Source organism: Rhinoderma darwinii, chromosome 1 (assembly GCF_050947455.1).
Source record: "Rhinoderma darwinii isolate aRhiDar2 chromosome 1, aRhiDar2.hap1, whole genome shotgun sequence".
NCBI lineage: Eukaryota > Metazoa > Chordata > Amphibia > Anura > Rhinodermatidae > Rhinoderma > Rhinoderma darwinii.
The window spans coordinates 372,279,715-372,296,463 of record NC_134687.1 but is presented as its reverse complement, the minus strand read 5'-3'; the positions used below and the strand labels follow the sequence as shown (position 1 = coordinate 372,296,463).

The 16,749-nt window shown below is 40.9% G+C and overlaps 1 protein-coding gene across 3 annotated transcripts in view; it reads left to right on the top strand.

Annotated features, from left to right (window-relative positions):
- APBA1 (amyloid beta precursor protein binding family A member 1) overlaps positions 1-16,749 on the top strand; it is a 213,779-nt gene that overhangs the window by 49,179 nt on the left and 147,851 nt on the right. The gene's annotated exons all lie outside the window — the stretch shown is intronic.

Sequence of the window (16,749 nt, the reverse complement as noted above, 5' to 3'; positions counted from 1 at the left end):
GTGGGCTCGCTTCCAGAAGTACTGGGTGCCCCCCCTTCTTGGTCCCTAAAGATTAGGTTCTTGATAATCACCTCTTGAAATTCCAGGAAAGTTCCCGTCTGGCCTGCACATCGACGTAGCATGTACGCATTGTACAATGCCATCTCTATGATGTGCCCGGCCAGCTTCTTATACCACACCGCATGGCGCTGTAGGGCTTCAGGGCTTGATCTTACAAGTCCATCCCTCCCATGTACCTATTGTAGTCCAGGATGCAGTCTGGTTTGGGGGTGGCCTTTCCTTCATATATCCTAAACCTGTAGGTATACCCTGATGCACTCTCACAGCTTATACATCTTCACGCCATACCTTGCCCTCTTACCCGGCAGGTACTCGCGGAATTGAACCCTCCCTTTAAAATGTACCAGGGACTCATCAATAGAAATACACTTCTCGGGGGTGTATGCATGGGAAAACCGGGCACTGGAACGGTCTAATAGGGGTCTCCGTTTATACAAACGGTCAAAACTGGGGTCATCTCGGGGTGGGCACGGCTCATTATCAGTATAATGTAAGAAGCGAAGTATTGCCTCATTTATTAATTTTTTTAGGTTCCAGTTCAGTTCTGAAGTTGCTTTGAGGGGCCCATATATTAGAAACCCCTATCAAATACCCCATTTTAGAAACTAGACCCCTCAAAGTATTCACAACAGCATTTAGAAAGTTTATGAACCCTTTAGGTGTTTCACAAAAATTTAGAGCAAAGTAGAGGTGAAATTTACATTTTTTTTTTGTCAGAAAATCCTCTTTATACCATTTTTTTTATAACACAAAAGGATTTATCAGTGAAACGCAACTCAATACTTATTGCCCAGATTCTGCAGTTTTGAGAAATATCCCACATGTGGTCCTAGTGCGGTAATGGACTGAAGCATCGGCCTCCGAATCAAAGGAGCACCTAGAGGATTTTGAGCCCTCTTTTTTATTAGGCACCATGTCCGGTTTGAAGAGGTCTTGTGGTGCCAAAACATTGGGAACCCCCCAAAAGTGACCCCAATTTGGAAACTAGACCCCTTGAGGAATCCATTGTAGTTTTCTTGGGGTGCATGTGACTTTTTGATCAGTTTTTATTCTATTTTTAGGTGGCGTGGTGACTAAAAAACAGCAATTGTACGATTGGTTTTTTTTTCGTTTTTTTTTACAGCGTTCACCGTGCGCTATAAATGACATATTCACTTTATTCTGCGGGGCGATACGATTACGGCGATACCAGATGTTTATAGTTTTTTTTTATGTCTTATGGCGTTTGCACAATAAAATACGTTTTGTAAACAATCATTTACTTTTTGTGTTACCTTATTCTAAGAGCCATAACGTTTTTATTTTTCAATCAATAAAGCCGTGCGAGGACTTATTTTTTGCGTAACGAACTGTAGTTTCGATCAGTACCATTTTTAGGTACATGCGACTTTTTGATCTCTTTTTATTCCATTTTTTGGGAGGTGAAGTGACCAAAGAATTGTGATTGTGGTTCGGTTTATTATTATTTTATTTTACGGCGTTCACCGTGCGGGATAAATAATGAAATAATTTTGTAGTTCAGGCCGTTACGGACGCGGCGATACCAATTATGTATAGTTTATTTGTTTGTTTATATATTTTTATTAATAATAAAGGACTGATAAGGGAAAAAGGGGGATTTTTACTTTTAATACTTTTAAATCTTTTATTTTCTTATTTTTACACATCTTTTTTTAACTTTTTTTTTACTTTATTACTTTGTCCCACTAGGGGACATGAGGGCAGGAGGCCCTGATCGCTATTCTAATACACTGCACTACATGCGTAGTGCAGTGTATTAGAACTGTCAGCTACTCACTGACAGCAAGCATAGTGGGTCCTGACGTTGTCAGGACCCACTAGGCTTCCGTCTATGGCATAGCCGGACGCCATTGTTTGGTGTCCGGTTGCCATAGTCACCATCGCCGGCCGCTATCGCGTAGCAGGCCGGCGATGGCAGCTTAACCCCTAAAAAGCCGCGATCTCTATAGAACGCGGCTTTTAAGGGGTTAATCAGCGGGGACACAGCGATCGGTCCCCGCTGTAGGAGCTGTGACAGCTGCTGAACAAGACAGCAGCGTCACAGCTCCTGTATGTGTCGGGAGGACGGCCGAAACGGCCGTTACTCCCGAGACGTACTATTACGGCATGGAGCGCGAACGATACAGCTGCCATGACGTAATAGTACGTCAAGGAGCGGGAAGGGGTTAATGACCAAGGATTATTTTTTGTTTTTTCGCGGTCGCATTCCAGGAGTATATTCGTAACTCTTTTTTTATTCCGTTCACATAGCCGTATAAGGGCTTATTTTTTGCGGGACGAGTTGTATTTTGTAATTGCACCATTTTTAGATGCTTATAATATATAGATTAACTTTTATTAACTTTATTTTAGGAGAGAATCGAAATTAAGCAGCTTTTCCAGCATTGATTTTCACGTTAGAAATTTACACCGTTTACTATGCAGGGTAAATAACACGTTAACTTTATTCTGTGGGTCGGCACGATTACGGGGATACCAAATATGTAAAGGTTTTATATGTTTTCCTACGTTTGCACAATAAAAACCCTTTTAGTAAAAAATTACTTGTTTTTGCATCGCCGCATTCCAAGAACCGTAACTTTTTTATTTTTCCGTCAATATGGCTGTATGTGGGCTTGATTTTTGCGGGCCAATGTGTCGTTTTCATTAGTACTATTTTGGGGTACATAGGACTTATAGATTAACTTTTATTTACTATTTTATGGGGGGAATGGGAGAAAAGTGAGAATTTTGCCGTTGTTTTTTGTGTTTTTTTTGGATGCCGCTCATCCGGCGATTTAATTAATGTGTGTATGTGTTATTTGTTTTGCCACTTTTACTAAATAAAACCAGTTTTATTTTATTTTGACTGTAAAATTTTTTTTTCACAATCTTTATTTAACTGCTTTACATTATTTTTTTCCGTCCCACCAGGGGACTTCACTATGCGATCTGCTGATCGCATATATAATGCTTTGGTATGCTTAGTATACCAAAGCATTATTGCCTGTCAGTGTAAAACTGACAAGCAATCTATTAGGCCATGCCTCCGCATTTGCTGAAGGCAGATCTTGGGGGCGATTTCTTTGCGGGGGCGCTGATGGGGTGACAGAGGGAGCTCCCTCCCTCTGTCAAACACATTAGATGTCGCTGTCGCTATTGACAGCAGCATTTAATGAGTTAAACTGCCGGAATCAGAGCGCGCTTCGATTCCGGCAGTTGCAGCAGGAGCTAGGCTGTGTATAACAGCCATGCTCCTGCTGCTGATCGCGTGGGTACACTGGCAGTACCCACGCGATCAGAGGACTGATATATCCGTCCTTTTGCGGGAACTAACTCCTGCACAGGACAGATATATCTGTCCTTCGTCGTAAAGGTGTTAATGTGCAGTATTCACTCCCTGAAAGACAATACTTTGGTGCCATCTTTTGCTGCAATTAAAGATGGAAGTCTCGTGCGGGATGTCTCTTAGCACATCTAGACACTAGGATTTTTGCCCATATTCTTCCAGGCAAAACTGCTCCAACTCCTTCACATTAGTTGGGTTGTGTTAGGCTGGGTTCACACGACCTATTTTCAGGCGTAAATGAGGCGTTTTACGCCTCGAATTACGCCTGAAAACACGGCTCAAATACGTAGGCAAACATCTGCCCATTCATTTCAATGGGTTTGCCGACGTACTGTGCCGACGACCTGTAATTTTACGCGTCGCTGTCAAAAGACGGCGCGTAAAATAACAGCATCGTCAAAGAAGTGCAGGACACTTCTTGGGGTGTAATTTGAGCCGTTTTTCATTGACTTCAATGAACAACTGCTCCAAATTACGGCCGTAATTGACGCCTCGCAAAACGCGAGTACGAGCAATTACGTCTGAAATGCAGGAGCTCTTTTCTCCTGAAAACAGCTCCGTAATTTCAGCCGTAATTGGCGATATTGTGTGCACATACCCTTAGTTTATAGCAATCGAAAGCCTGGGCTTTGACTAGGCCATGAAATGTTTCCCTTTAACCTCTCCAGTGAAGCTTTAGCAGTGTGTTTAGGGCCATCGTCCTGCTGGAAGGTGAACCTCCGTCCCAGTCTAAAATCTCTGGCAGACTGAAACCGGTTTTCCTTTAAGAATTGTCCAGTATTTTACTGCCATCCATCTTTACTTCAATCCTCTACCATGCTGTGGAAATAGTGTTCTTGGGGTGATGGGAAGTGTTGGGTTTTCGCCACACATAGCGTTTCCTTTGATGGCCAAAAAGTTAATTTCTAGTCTCATCTGACCAGAGAACCTTCTTCCATGTGTTTGTGGAGTCTGTCACATGCTGTTTGGTGAACTCAAAAAGGGTCAGGACCGAGGTAATTTTTGCCTTCAGGATCAGCCCCTTTTTTTCAAATCTGACATGTGTCATTTTATGTGGTAATAACTCTGGAATGCTTTTGCCTATCCAAGCAATTCTAAGGCTGGGTTCACACGACCTATTTTCAGGCGTAAACGAGGCGTATTATTCCTCAATTTACGCCTGAAAATAGGGCTACAATACGTCGGCAAACATCTGCCCATTCATTTGAATGGGTTTGCCGACGTACTGTGCCGACGACCTGTAATTTACGCGTCGTCGTTTGACAGCTGTCAAACGACGATGCGTAAATTGACTGCCTCGGCAAAGAAGTGCAGGACATTTCTTTGCAACGTAATTTGAGCCGTTCTTCATTGAAGTCAATGAAGAGCAGCTCAAGATTTACGAGCGTCACAGACGCCTCGCATAATACGAGGAGGAGCTTTTAGGTCTGAAAAGAGGCAGCTGTTTTCTCCTGAAAACAGTCTGTCTTTTCAGACGTAAAAGCCTCTCATCATGTGCACATACCCTTAGAGTGTTTTCTCGTGACATATTGTACTTTATGTTAGTGGAAAAATTTGGTCAATAAATTCATTGCTTATTTGTGAAAAACACCAACATTTAAAGAAAATTTGCAAACATTCAGATTTTTCTAAATTTAAATGTATCTGCTTGTAAAACAGATAGTAATACCACACAAAATAGTTACCATTTAATATGTCTACTTTATATTTGCATCGTTTTTTGAACATTATTTTATTTTTCTAGGACGTTACAAGGCTTAGAACTCTAGCAGCAATTTCTCAAATTTTCAAGAAAATTTCAAAAGACTATTTTTCAAGGACCAGTTCAGTTGTGAAGTGGCTTTGAGGGCCTTATGTACTAGATAGACCCCATAAATCACCCCATTTTAAAAACTGCACCCCTCAAAGTATTCAAAACAGCATTCATAAAGTTTTTTTAACCCTTTTGGCGTTTCAAAAGAATTAAAGCAAAGGGGAAATGTCCAAATTTTATTTTGTATTCATTTGTAATACATTTTCTTCTGTAACTCAGACGGTTTTACCAGAGAAACACTACTCAATATTTATTGGCCAGATTCTGCAGTTTTTAGAAATATCCCACATGTGGCTCTAGTGTGGTAATGGACTGAAACACAGGCCTCAGAAGCAAAGGAGCAGATAGAGGATTTTGGGGCCTCCATTTTTTAGAATATATTTTAGGCACCATGTCAGGTTTGAAGAGGTCTTGTGATGCCAAAACAGCGGAAACTCCCCAAAAGTGACATGGTTTTGGAGACTACACACCTCAAGGAATTTTTCTAGGGGTATAGTGAGTATCTTGACCACACAGGTCTTTTGCTATATTTATTGGAGTTTGTCTGTGAAAATGAAAATCTACTTTTTTCTTAAAAAATATTAAATTTTTTTTTTTTTACAAGAAATAAAAAATAAAAGGCACCCCAAAACTTGTAAAGCTATTTCTCCTGATTACGGCAATACCCCATATGTGGTAAAAAACGGCTGTTTGGACCCACGGCAGAGCTCAGAAGGGAAGGAGCGCCATTTGGATTTTGGAGCGCAGATTTTGCTGGATTCGTTTTCAGTGCCATGTCGCGATTGCAACACCCTGGAGGGACCAAAACAGTGGAAACCTCCCAAAAGTGACCCCATTTTGGAAACGACACCCCTCAAGGACTTTTTCTAGGGGTATAGTTAGTATTTTGACCCCACGTTTGTTTTGCTGAATTTTGTGGAATTAGAAAATGAAAATCTACTTTTTTTCTGAAAAAACATAGAAATGTTTAATTTTTACAATGAATAAAGGAGAAAAAGAACCCCAAAATGTGTAAAGCAATTTCTCCTGATTACAGCAATTTGCCATATGTGGTAATAAACTGCTGTTTGGACACATGGCAGGACTCAGAAGGGAAGGAACAATATTTGGCTTTTGGAGCTCAAATTTAGGTGGAATCGTTTTTGGGTGTCATGTCGCATTTGCAAAGCCCCTGAGGTACCAAAACAGTGGAAACACCCAAACACTGTCCCCATTTGGGAAACTGCACCCCTTAAGGAATCTATCTAGGGGTATAGTGAGCATTTAGACCCCACAGGTGTTTTGCAGAATTTATTAGGCCGTGAAAATGAATATCAACATTTTTTCCACAAAAATGTTGCATTTTTTCATTTTCATAAAGGAGAAAAAGCCGCCCAACATTTGTAAAGCAATTTCTCCCAAGTACGGCAATACCCCATGTGGTCATGAATGTTTTTTCATTAGAAATTAATTAACCCTTTTAAGACTGAAAGACTGCTTTTTCATTTTAGTTTTTCCCTCCCGCGCCAAGAGCCATAACTTTTTTTATTTTTCCGTCAGTAGAGTGGTGTGAGGGCTTATTTCTTGCGGGAGGAATTTTAGTTTCTAGTAACATCATTTGAAATTGGAAAAAGCTGTGATTCCACCATTTTTTTTCTGGGACTTAATACGATTAATGTGTTACCAAATTCATACAGTTTTTTTATATTCTACTACTTTTACAAAGTAAAAACTATTTGTTAAAAAAACAAAACGTTTAGTTTCACCACATTCCGGGAGGCATCACTTTTTTTCATTTTTTGGTCGATTGGTGTGAGGGCTTAATTTTTTGCGGGACGAGCTGTAGTTTTTATTAGTATAATTTTTTGGTACATACATCTTATTGATCACTTTTATTAAAACATTTTTAAAAGCTAAGGTGACCAAAAAACTGTGATTTTGGCGTTTTAAATTCTTTATTTTTTTACGGCGTTCACAATGCGAGTTAAATAATGGTATATTGTAATGTCTCGGTCTTTTACGGATGCAGCGATACCAATTTTGTTAATTTTTTTACATTATTTTAGAGAAAAAATGGGAAAGGGTTTTTTTTTGTACTTTAAATATATTATTATTTTTTTTCACTAATAATAACTTTTTTTTACTTTTTTTTTTTATATACATTTTATTAGTCCCATTGGGGACTTGAACAAACAATCATTAGATCACTCGTACAATACACTGCATTAGTATTGCAGTATAATGTAATTTTTACAGGCTCCTGTCCGTTTTCCACTGATATGCCATTTTAATGCACAATATGTTGTGCCCAGTTTTTGCCACTAAAGACAAATACCTCATACAATTTTGAGTGGGTTCTCCCGGATATAAAATGTCATATATGTGGACGTAATCTGGTGTTTGGGCTCAGAAGGAAGGGAGCGCCATTTGGCTTTTGGAGTGCAGATTTTGCTTGGTAATAGTTCTGTTTGAGGTTTCCCTGGTATTTCAATTTATAATGTGGGGGCACATGTAATCTGGGCAGAGTACATCAAGGCATATAATAAGGGGGTATAATATTGCGGTAAATAAATAATAATTCATAGATATGTTGCCAGTGTCACACTGATAAATAGTGCCAGATGTTATCCACTTTTAGACACTGCACAATTTCTGTCGACATATTCTGAGAGCCAGAACTTTTTTATTTTTTCACCACCGGAGCTGTGTGAGGGCTTATTTGTTGCGGAACAATCTGGTACCATTTTAGGGTACATGCGATTTTTTTTTATCACTTTTTATTCTATTTATTTTGCAAGCAAAGTGACAAAAAACCATAAATTCTGACAATATTTTTTGTCCTTTTTCGTTTTTTTACAGTGTTCACCGTGCGCTATAAATGACATTTTACTTTATTCTGCGGGTCGATATGATTACGGCGATACCATATGTATATCGTTTTTTTATGTTTTGTGGTGTTTGCGCAATAAAATCATTTTTCGATAAAATTATTTATTTTCTTTGTCACCATATTCTGAGAGCCATAACTTTTTTATTTTTCAGTAAAAAAAACTGTGTAAGGGCTTGTTTTTAGCGTGACGGGTTGTAGTTTTTATTGGTACTATTTTGGGGTACATGCAACTTTTTTTTTCTATATTTTGGGAGGGGTGATGAACAAAAAAATAGTGATTCTGGCATTGTTTTTCAAAAAAATTTTTTGCGGTGTTCACCATGCGGAAAAATTTATATTATAGTTTTATAGTTTGGGTTGTTACGAATGCGGTGATACCAAATATGTGTACTTTTTTAACGTTTGACAGTCACACTAACACTGACAGGAAGCCTATGAGGACCGGCCTCCGGCTGTTGTATGGCCTCCGGTTTTGCTATGCAACCGACTACAGCACCCGCAATCGGTTCCTGGTAAAGTTTGTTGTAGCAACAAACTTTCCAGTTTGTTATAGTAACAAACTTTCCAGTTTGTTGCTACAACAAACTTTCCCTGCGATCATGTGATCGTGACCTGAACCAATCAGGTCCCGATCATGTCTCCGGGACCAGAGACAGGGGTTAGCAGCGCGATCCGGGTGTCAGCGCTACTCTGAGACACCCAGATCGCGCTTTTAAAACCCACCGTGAATTCATGTCGGCGCTGCACAGAGCCCAGCAAGCACCGACGTGAATTTACTGTGGGCGATCGGGAAGCGGTTAAGCAATGGCTTTGTTTCTGGTCACTCTTCCATAAAGCCCCACTCTTCCATAAAGCCCACGCTATGTGCAGCACAACCACCAAGTCTGTGTGTGTTCCCGCGGGAGGGAACACAGCGCAAGCCGCCCTGACACTGTCCGCAGCTGATTGGACAATGTCGGAGCGAAGCGATCACGCCCCCTTGCCTTTTAGTTAGTTAGAAACGCCCCATTGACAGTTCAGGGGCTTATTTACATATTGGCGCCACATATAACGGCACCGATATGTAAATAACGTAGGGAGTTAGAGAAATCATTTTACGTGAGACCGTGTTTGTGAAGCCTTTCCTATAACATGCTGCACTCAGCTGCACATGTTTGGGGAGGTGAAAGGTTCTCTTTAAGGTTCCTTATCCTCTCTTCTTTCCCTCAGTACATGGGGGGCAGAACCAGGCAGCTACAGTTGTGCAGTGTGGTGAGGCGGCCTGGCAGATGTGCAAAGGAAGGTGTAGACGTCGGTTGAAGCTGATGCTAAATAGGTCGGGGGTCAGGAGGGTTTAAGTTCGGAGTGCCTGCTGGTGCTGGACTCGCTGCTGCTCTAGCGGCTTCTTTCTTCCGCCATAATGAGAAGCCGCTGCCATAGGGTTGGGGCTAATATCGCTTTCAGGATTCTGATTAAAATCAGAATTGTGTTTCAATGAAAGGGCATGACCACACATGGCGGAATTCCTCCGCAACTGTCCGCATCGATGCCGCACAGAATCTGCGTTGCAGATTCTGCTGCGGATCTGCACAAAATGTGCAGTAAATTGATGCGGACTAGCTGCTGCGGACTGCAGGAAAAGTGCTTCTCTTCTCCCTATCAGTGCAGGATAGAGAGAAGGGACAGCACTTTCCCTAGTGAAAGTAAACGATTTTCATACTTACCGGCCGTTGTCTTGGTGACGCGTCCCTCTTTCGGCATCCAGCCCGACCTCCCTGGATGACGCGCCAGTCCATGTGACCGCTGCAGCCTGTGCTTGGCCTGTGATTGGCTGCAGCCGTCACTTACACTGAAACGTCATCCTGGGAGGCCGGACTGGAGACAGACGCAGGGAGTTATCGGTAAGTATGAACTTATATGTTTTTTTACAGATACATGTATATTGGGATCGGTAGTCACTGTCCCGGGTGCAGAAACAGTTACTGCCGATCTCTTAACTCTTTCAGCACCCTGGACAGTGACTATTTACTGACGTCTCCTAGCAACGCTCCCGTCATTACGGGAGCCCCATTGACTTCCTCAGTCTGGCTGTAGACCTAGAAATACATAGGTCCAGCCAGAATGAAGAAATGTCAAGTTAAAAAAGCAAGACGCATCCGCAGCACACATGACATGTGCATGACAGCTGCGGACTTCATTGCGGAACTTTGAATCTCCATTGAAGTCAATGGAGAAATTCCGCCATGAGTCCGCCACTGCTCCGCAACAGACAGAGCATGCTGCGGACACCAAATTCCGCTCCGCAGCCTATGCTCCGCAGCGGAATTGTACGCATCGTGTAAACGAACACTGCTAAATTAAAGTGAAAGTCAATGGAGAAACGGCTCCGCTGCGGATTAACGCTGCGGAGTGTCCGCAGCGGAATTTAAGTGGAATTCCGCCATGTGTGAACCCGCCCAAAGGGCGAATTAATCAAATGAATTTGATTAATCGCGCAGCCCTAATTGACAGATACTTCCATTTCCACTGTGGATCATTGGTGTCTATATTGTATCTTTGATTAATGTCCTCCTTGCCGGTCTGTGAGTTTTGGTGAGCAGCCTTCTCTTGTCAGTTTGTAGCTATTCCATATTCTTTTCATTTTTTTTAATAATGGTGTTAAAGAGGCTCTGTCACCAGATTTTGCAACCCCTATCTGCTATTGCAGCAGATCGGCGCTGCAATGGAGATAAGAGTAAAGTTTTTATTTTTAAAAAACGAGCATTTTTGGCCAAGTTATGACCATTTTTGTATTTATGCAAATGAGGCTTGCAAAAGTACAACTGGGCGTGTTTACAGTAAAAGTACAACTGGGCGTGTATTATGTGCGTACATCGGGGCGTGTTTACTACTTTTACTAGCTGGGCGTTATGACGAGAATCTGATCAGATGCTCTTTAATGTTAAAGGGAACGTCTCATCAGAAAAATACGTATTGTTTAAAGAGGCTCTGTCACCACATTATAAGTGCCCTATCTCCTACATAATGTGATCGGCCCTGTAATGTAGATAACAGCAGTGTTTTTTAGTTTGAAAAAAAGATCTATTTTGAGCAAGTTATGCACAATTTTAGATTTATGAACAAGCCATGATTAAGAACGCAGGTGGCGTTCGAAACGCGTAGGCCATCTACTCAATAACTATTCTCTTGGCAATACAGGACACCATTATCTATTTTTTCATCGATCCTAATTTTTAAACAGATAGGAATAAAACTTTTAAATACAATCAGCGCTGGATCTACCTTTTCTCCTATTCACAATCGACTGATCGTGTGCCGTCACGAAGACCCGTGCGCAAGGACTAAAACAAAAGTCCATATAATAAGGTGAGCTGGAGGCATCTTTCTCTTCTTTTGTCATAGAAAGAAAGAATGTATTTCACTATCTGGTTTTAATTAGGGGGAAAAAAATATAGGTTCTATATTCCCTTTAACCCCTTCCCGACATATGACATACAGTTACGTCATAGCCGGGAAGGGAAAGTATGGAGCGGGCTCACGCAGTGAGCTCGCTCCATACGATGCCAGTGTCGGCTGTATGTTATAGCCGACACTTCAGAGTAACTAGCGGCATCACGCTTGAGCGCGATCCCGCTAGTTTAACTAGTTAAATGCCACGGTCAATACCGACCGCAGCATTTCAATCGTGAGAAAGAGAGGGGTGGCCCCCGCTAACAGCTCATCGCGGGGGGGGGGGGGGGGCGATGGTTGCCATGGCTGCCTGGGGGCCTAATGAAGATCCCCAGGTCCGCCATTTTGTACACCCATTAAGTCCTGCCTCTGGCAGGGCTTAATAGATGCCTGTCAGAATCACGATATACTGCAATACATTAGTATTGCAGTATATCGTGCAAGTGATCTAACGATCGCTGGTTGAAGTCCCCTAGGGGACTAATAAAAAAAGTAAAAATTTGTTAATTAAAGTTTTTTTTTGTGTAAAAAAAAAATAATTAAAAATTAAAAGTTCAAAAAACCCCCCTTTTCCCATTTGCCCCCTAGAGCATAGTAAAAAAATAAATAAATATATATAATTGGTATCGCCGCGTCCGTAAAAGTCTGAACTATTACAATATATCATTATTCAACCCGCACGGTGAACGCTGTAAAAAAAAAAAATTGTAAACGCCAGAATCTCTATTTTTTGGTCACCTAATCTCCCACAAAAAATGAAATAAAAAGTGATCAAACCCTCGCATTTACACCAAGATGGTATTATTAAAAACGACAGCTTATCCCGCAAAAAATAAGCCCTTATACAACTTAATCGACGGAAAAATAAAGAAGTTATGGCTCTCAGAATTTGGCGACACAAAATAAATTTTCTTTTTTACACTTAGGTTTTTACTTGTAAAAGTAGTAAAACATAGAAAAAACTATATATATTTGTATCGCCGTAATCATATTGACCCGCAGAATAAAGTTAACATGTTGTTTTAATTGCACAGTGAATTCCGTAAAAACAGCGTGCAAAAAAACATGGAGGAATCTCTGTTTTTTTCATTTTCTACCCTACAAATAATTTTTTTCCCGTTTCCTAGTACATTATACGGCAAAATAAATGGCCCTACGAAAAACTACAACTCGTCCCGCAAAAATCAAGCCCTCATAGGACTATATCGACGGAAAAATAAAGACGCTATGGCTTCTGGAATGTGGAGAGGAAAAAACGAAAATGAAAATCTGAAAGTTGTTTTGGTCGTGAAGGGGTTAAACAGAAGTAGGGACAGAGAGAGGGTTGTCCTGCTTATGATAGGGACAGGGTTGTCCAGAGCGTCCCAGTGTCTGTAGGCTGATGTGACACAATACTATAGATGTGCACACATTACAATGTACCAACATTGCATTCTATGCTGCCATGTAGATATAGCCTTGCTCAGAATAATTTCACCTCCAAATCCCCACACATTTCTGAAGTGATACAGTTTCAAATAAGTCATAATATTTTTGGAACATACTGCTGTTAAAATATGCAGATTTTCAATAGTCACATCTTTCTCCTTCTCCCTGAGGCAAAGGGAGATTAAGTGATGCGCTCAAGGTCTGATAGGCAATATGCAGATGGTTTTATTTGCAAGTGTCATTAATATTAGTGCTGGATTTTTTCAGCCTCCGTAATGTTTATAGCCCTCTGGACAATTGTGCTAAAATGACGCCTCATATAAATGTTTTCTATGGTTTGCAGTTGTTATTGTGACATTTTGCTCTGTTTGTCTTGTGGCTATTACATATTAAAAGCACAGCACTGTAAATATGAGACAAAGCCTTTTTATCACTTCGAAGAAATGTTTACCATTAAAACCATACTAAGTTTCTGGAGAAATGAAATAATTGAATAGCTGCATTGTTTCATAATGAGTGAAATTCCCGGATTCAAAACAATGGGCTGGTTCCCGTTATTCCTTCCACTTTCTCCAATTATATTTAGACAAGGAAGGGGTAATTTTCAAAGTTAGCTTTTAATGAGCTGATAAAACGTAGAATAGCACACATTAAATCAATTCTAAGAAACTGACGCACAACACAAAAACAGATTAGACAAAGGGCTAAGGTTTCCTTTGGTTAAATGCTGGTTATAGGGTCAATATGTGATCAGTATATTGTATGAGGATCGGACAGTGGTGCTATATCTGTCCTCTAAACTAGATTAGCCCTGTATGTGGTAATACTGCCGGGCACCCGATCTGCCACTGAAAAACACAGAAAATTGTTTATAGATCTCCCTGCTGAGCAGCATTAGGGAAACAATAGAATAAGATGATAGGGACAGGTTCTGGTAGTAATAGGTTTGTTCTTTTCAGATCGGGTGCCCTGCAGTATTACCACATACAGGGCTAATCTAGTTTAGCTGTAGAGGAGAGATATAGCACCACTGTGTGATCCTCATACAACATACTGATCACATAAAGACCCTATAACCAGCATTTAAAGAGGCTCTGTCACCAGATTTTCAACCCCTATCTCCTATTGCAGCAGATCGTCAGCATCATACACTGCCATTCACAACGCCCAGCTAGTAAAACAAGTAAAAACGCCCAGATGTACGCACATAATACACGCCCACTTGTACTTTTACTTTAAACACGCCCAGATGTACTTTAGAAAGCCTCATTTGCATAAATATAAAAATGGTCATAACTTGGCCAAAAATGCTTGTTTTTAAAAAAAAACAAAACATTACTCTTATCTACATTGCAGCGCCGATCTGCTGCAATACGAGATGGGGGTTGCAAAATCTGGTGACAGAGCCTCTTTAACCAAAGGAAACATAGCCCTCTGTTCTAAGATGTTTTTTTGTGTTGTGCGTCAGTTTGTTAAAATTGATTTAATGTGTGCTATTCCACATTTTATCAGCTCATTAAAAGCAAATTTTTATAATTACTTCTTCCTTATCTAAATATAATTTGTTTCATAATTACTTATGGTTAATAATAATAATCTTTTTATAAAGCGCCAACATATTCCGCAGCACTTTAGGGCTTGTCCACACGTAACGGAATTTCTGCGTATTTTCCGTCTGGAATTGCAGACATCAAATACGCAGCAGAATAGAGTAGCAGCAAAGTGGGTGAGAGTTAACAAATCTCATCCACACGCTGCGTCAAATTTCTGAGCAGAAATTCCCCTGCAGTGCATATTTTTCGGACCGCAGCACGTCAATTCCTGCTGCGGAAAGTGGACTGAATTGCTGCGTTTTTCAGAGGAGATATCACCATCCCCCAACATTGAGAAAACCGCCGCAAAATCCACACCATTTTCTGCGGCAATTTTGTTACGTGTGGACAAGCCCTTACAATTCAGAGGGTTCGTGTACAGACAATATCAGACATTACATAGTGACAAAACTAATTAACAATTCACACAAGAGGAGTGAGGACCCTGCTCGCAAGAGCTTACACTCTGAGGAAATAAGGGAGATACAAAATGTATAAAAATGCTTGTTAAGTACAATGGTCCGGCCATCTTTTATACAGTGAAGGAAATAAGTATTTGTTCCCTTGCTGATTTTGTAAGTTTGCCCACTGTCAAAGACATGAACAGTCTAGAATTTTTAGGCTAGGTTAATTTTACCAGTGAGAGATAGATTATATAAAAAAAAAAACAGAAAATCACATTGTCAAAATGATATATATTTATTTGCATTGTGCACAGAGAAATAAGTATTTGATCTTCTACCAACCATTAAGAGTTCAGCCTCCTCCAGATCAGTTACACGCTCCAAATCAACTTGGTGCCTGCATTAAAGACAGCTGTCTTACATGGTCACCTGTATAAAAGACTCCTGTCCACAGACTCAATTAATCAGTGTGACTCTAACCTCTACAACATGGGCAAGACCAAAGAGCTTTCTAAGGATGTCAGGTACAAGATCATAGACCTGCACAAGGCTGGAATGGGCTACAAAACCATAAGTAAGACGCTGGGTGAGAAGGAGACAACTGTTGGTGCAATAGTAAGAAAATGGAAGACATACAAAATGACTGTCAATCGACATCGATCTGGGGCTCCATGCAAAATCTCACCTCGTGGGGTATCCGTGATCCTGAGGAAGGTGAGAGCTCAGCCGAAAACTACACGGGGGAACTTGTTAATGATCTCAAGGCAGCTGGGACCACAGTCACCAAGAAAACCATTGGTAACACATTACGCCGTAATGGATTAAAATCCTGCAGTGCCCGCAAGGTCCCCCTGCTCAAGAAGGCACATGTACAGGCCCGTCTGAAGTTTGCAAATGAACATCTGGATGATTCTGAGAGTGATTGGGAGAAGGTGCTGTGGTCAGATGAGACTAAAATTAAGCTCTTTGGCATTAACTCAACTCGCGGTGTTTGGAGGAAGAGAAATGCTGCCTATGACCCAAAGAACACCGTCCCCACTGTCAAGCATGGAGGTGGAAACATTATGTTTTGGGGGTGTTTCTCTGCTAAGGGCACAGGACTACTTCACCGCATCAATGGGAGAATGGATGGAGTCATGTACCGTCAAATCCTGAGTGACAACCTCCTTCCCTCCACCAGGACATTAAAAATGGCTCGTGGCTGGGTCTTCCAGCACGACAATGACACGAAACATACAGCCAAGGCAACAAAGGAGTGGCTCAAAAAGAAGCACATTAAGGTAATGGAGTGGCCTAGCCAGTCTCCAGACCTTAATCCCATCGAAAACTTATGGAGGGAGCTGAAGATCCGAGTTGCCAAGCGACAGCCTCGAAATCTTAATGATTTGCAGATGATCTGCAAAGAGGAGTGGGCCAAAATTCCATCTAACATGTGTGCAAACCTCATCATCAACTACAAAAAAGGTCTGACTGCTGTGCTTGCCAACAAGGATTTTGCCACCAAGTATTAAGTCTTGTTTGCCAAAGGGATCAAATACTTATTTCTCTGTGCACAATGCAAATAAATATATATAATTTTGACAATGTGATTTTCTGTTTTTTTTTTAATATAATCTATCTCTCACTGGTAAAATTAACCTATCCTAAAAATTCTAGACTGTTCATGTCTTTGACAGTGCGCAAACTTACAAAATCAGCAAGGGATCAAATACTTATTTCCTTCACTGTACATATAGGGTAGTGCACATAAAGCTGCATGAGCCTGTCACCAGCCAGTATCCGTGTATGACGGACATGAAGTGTAT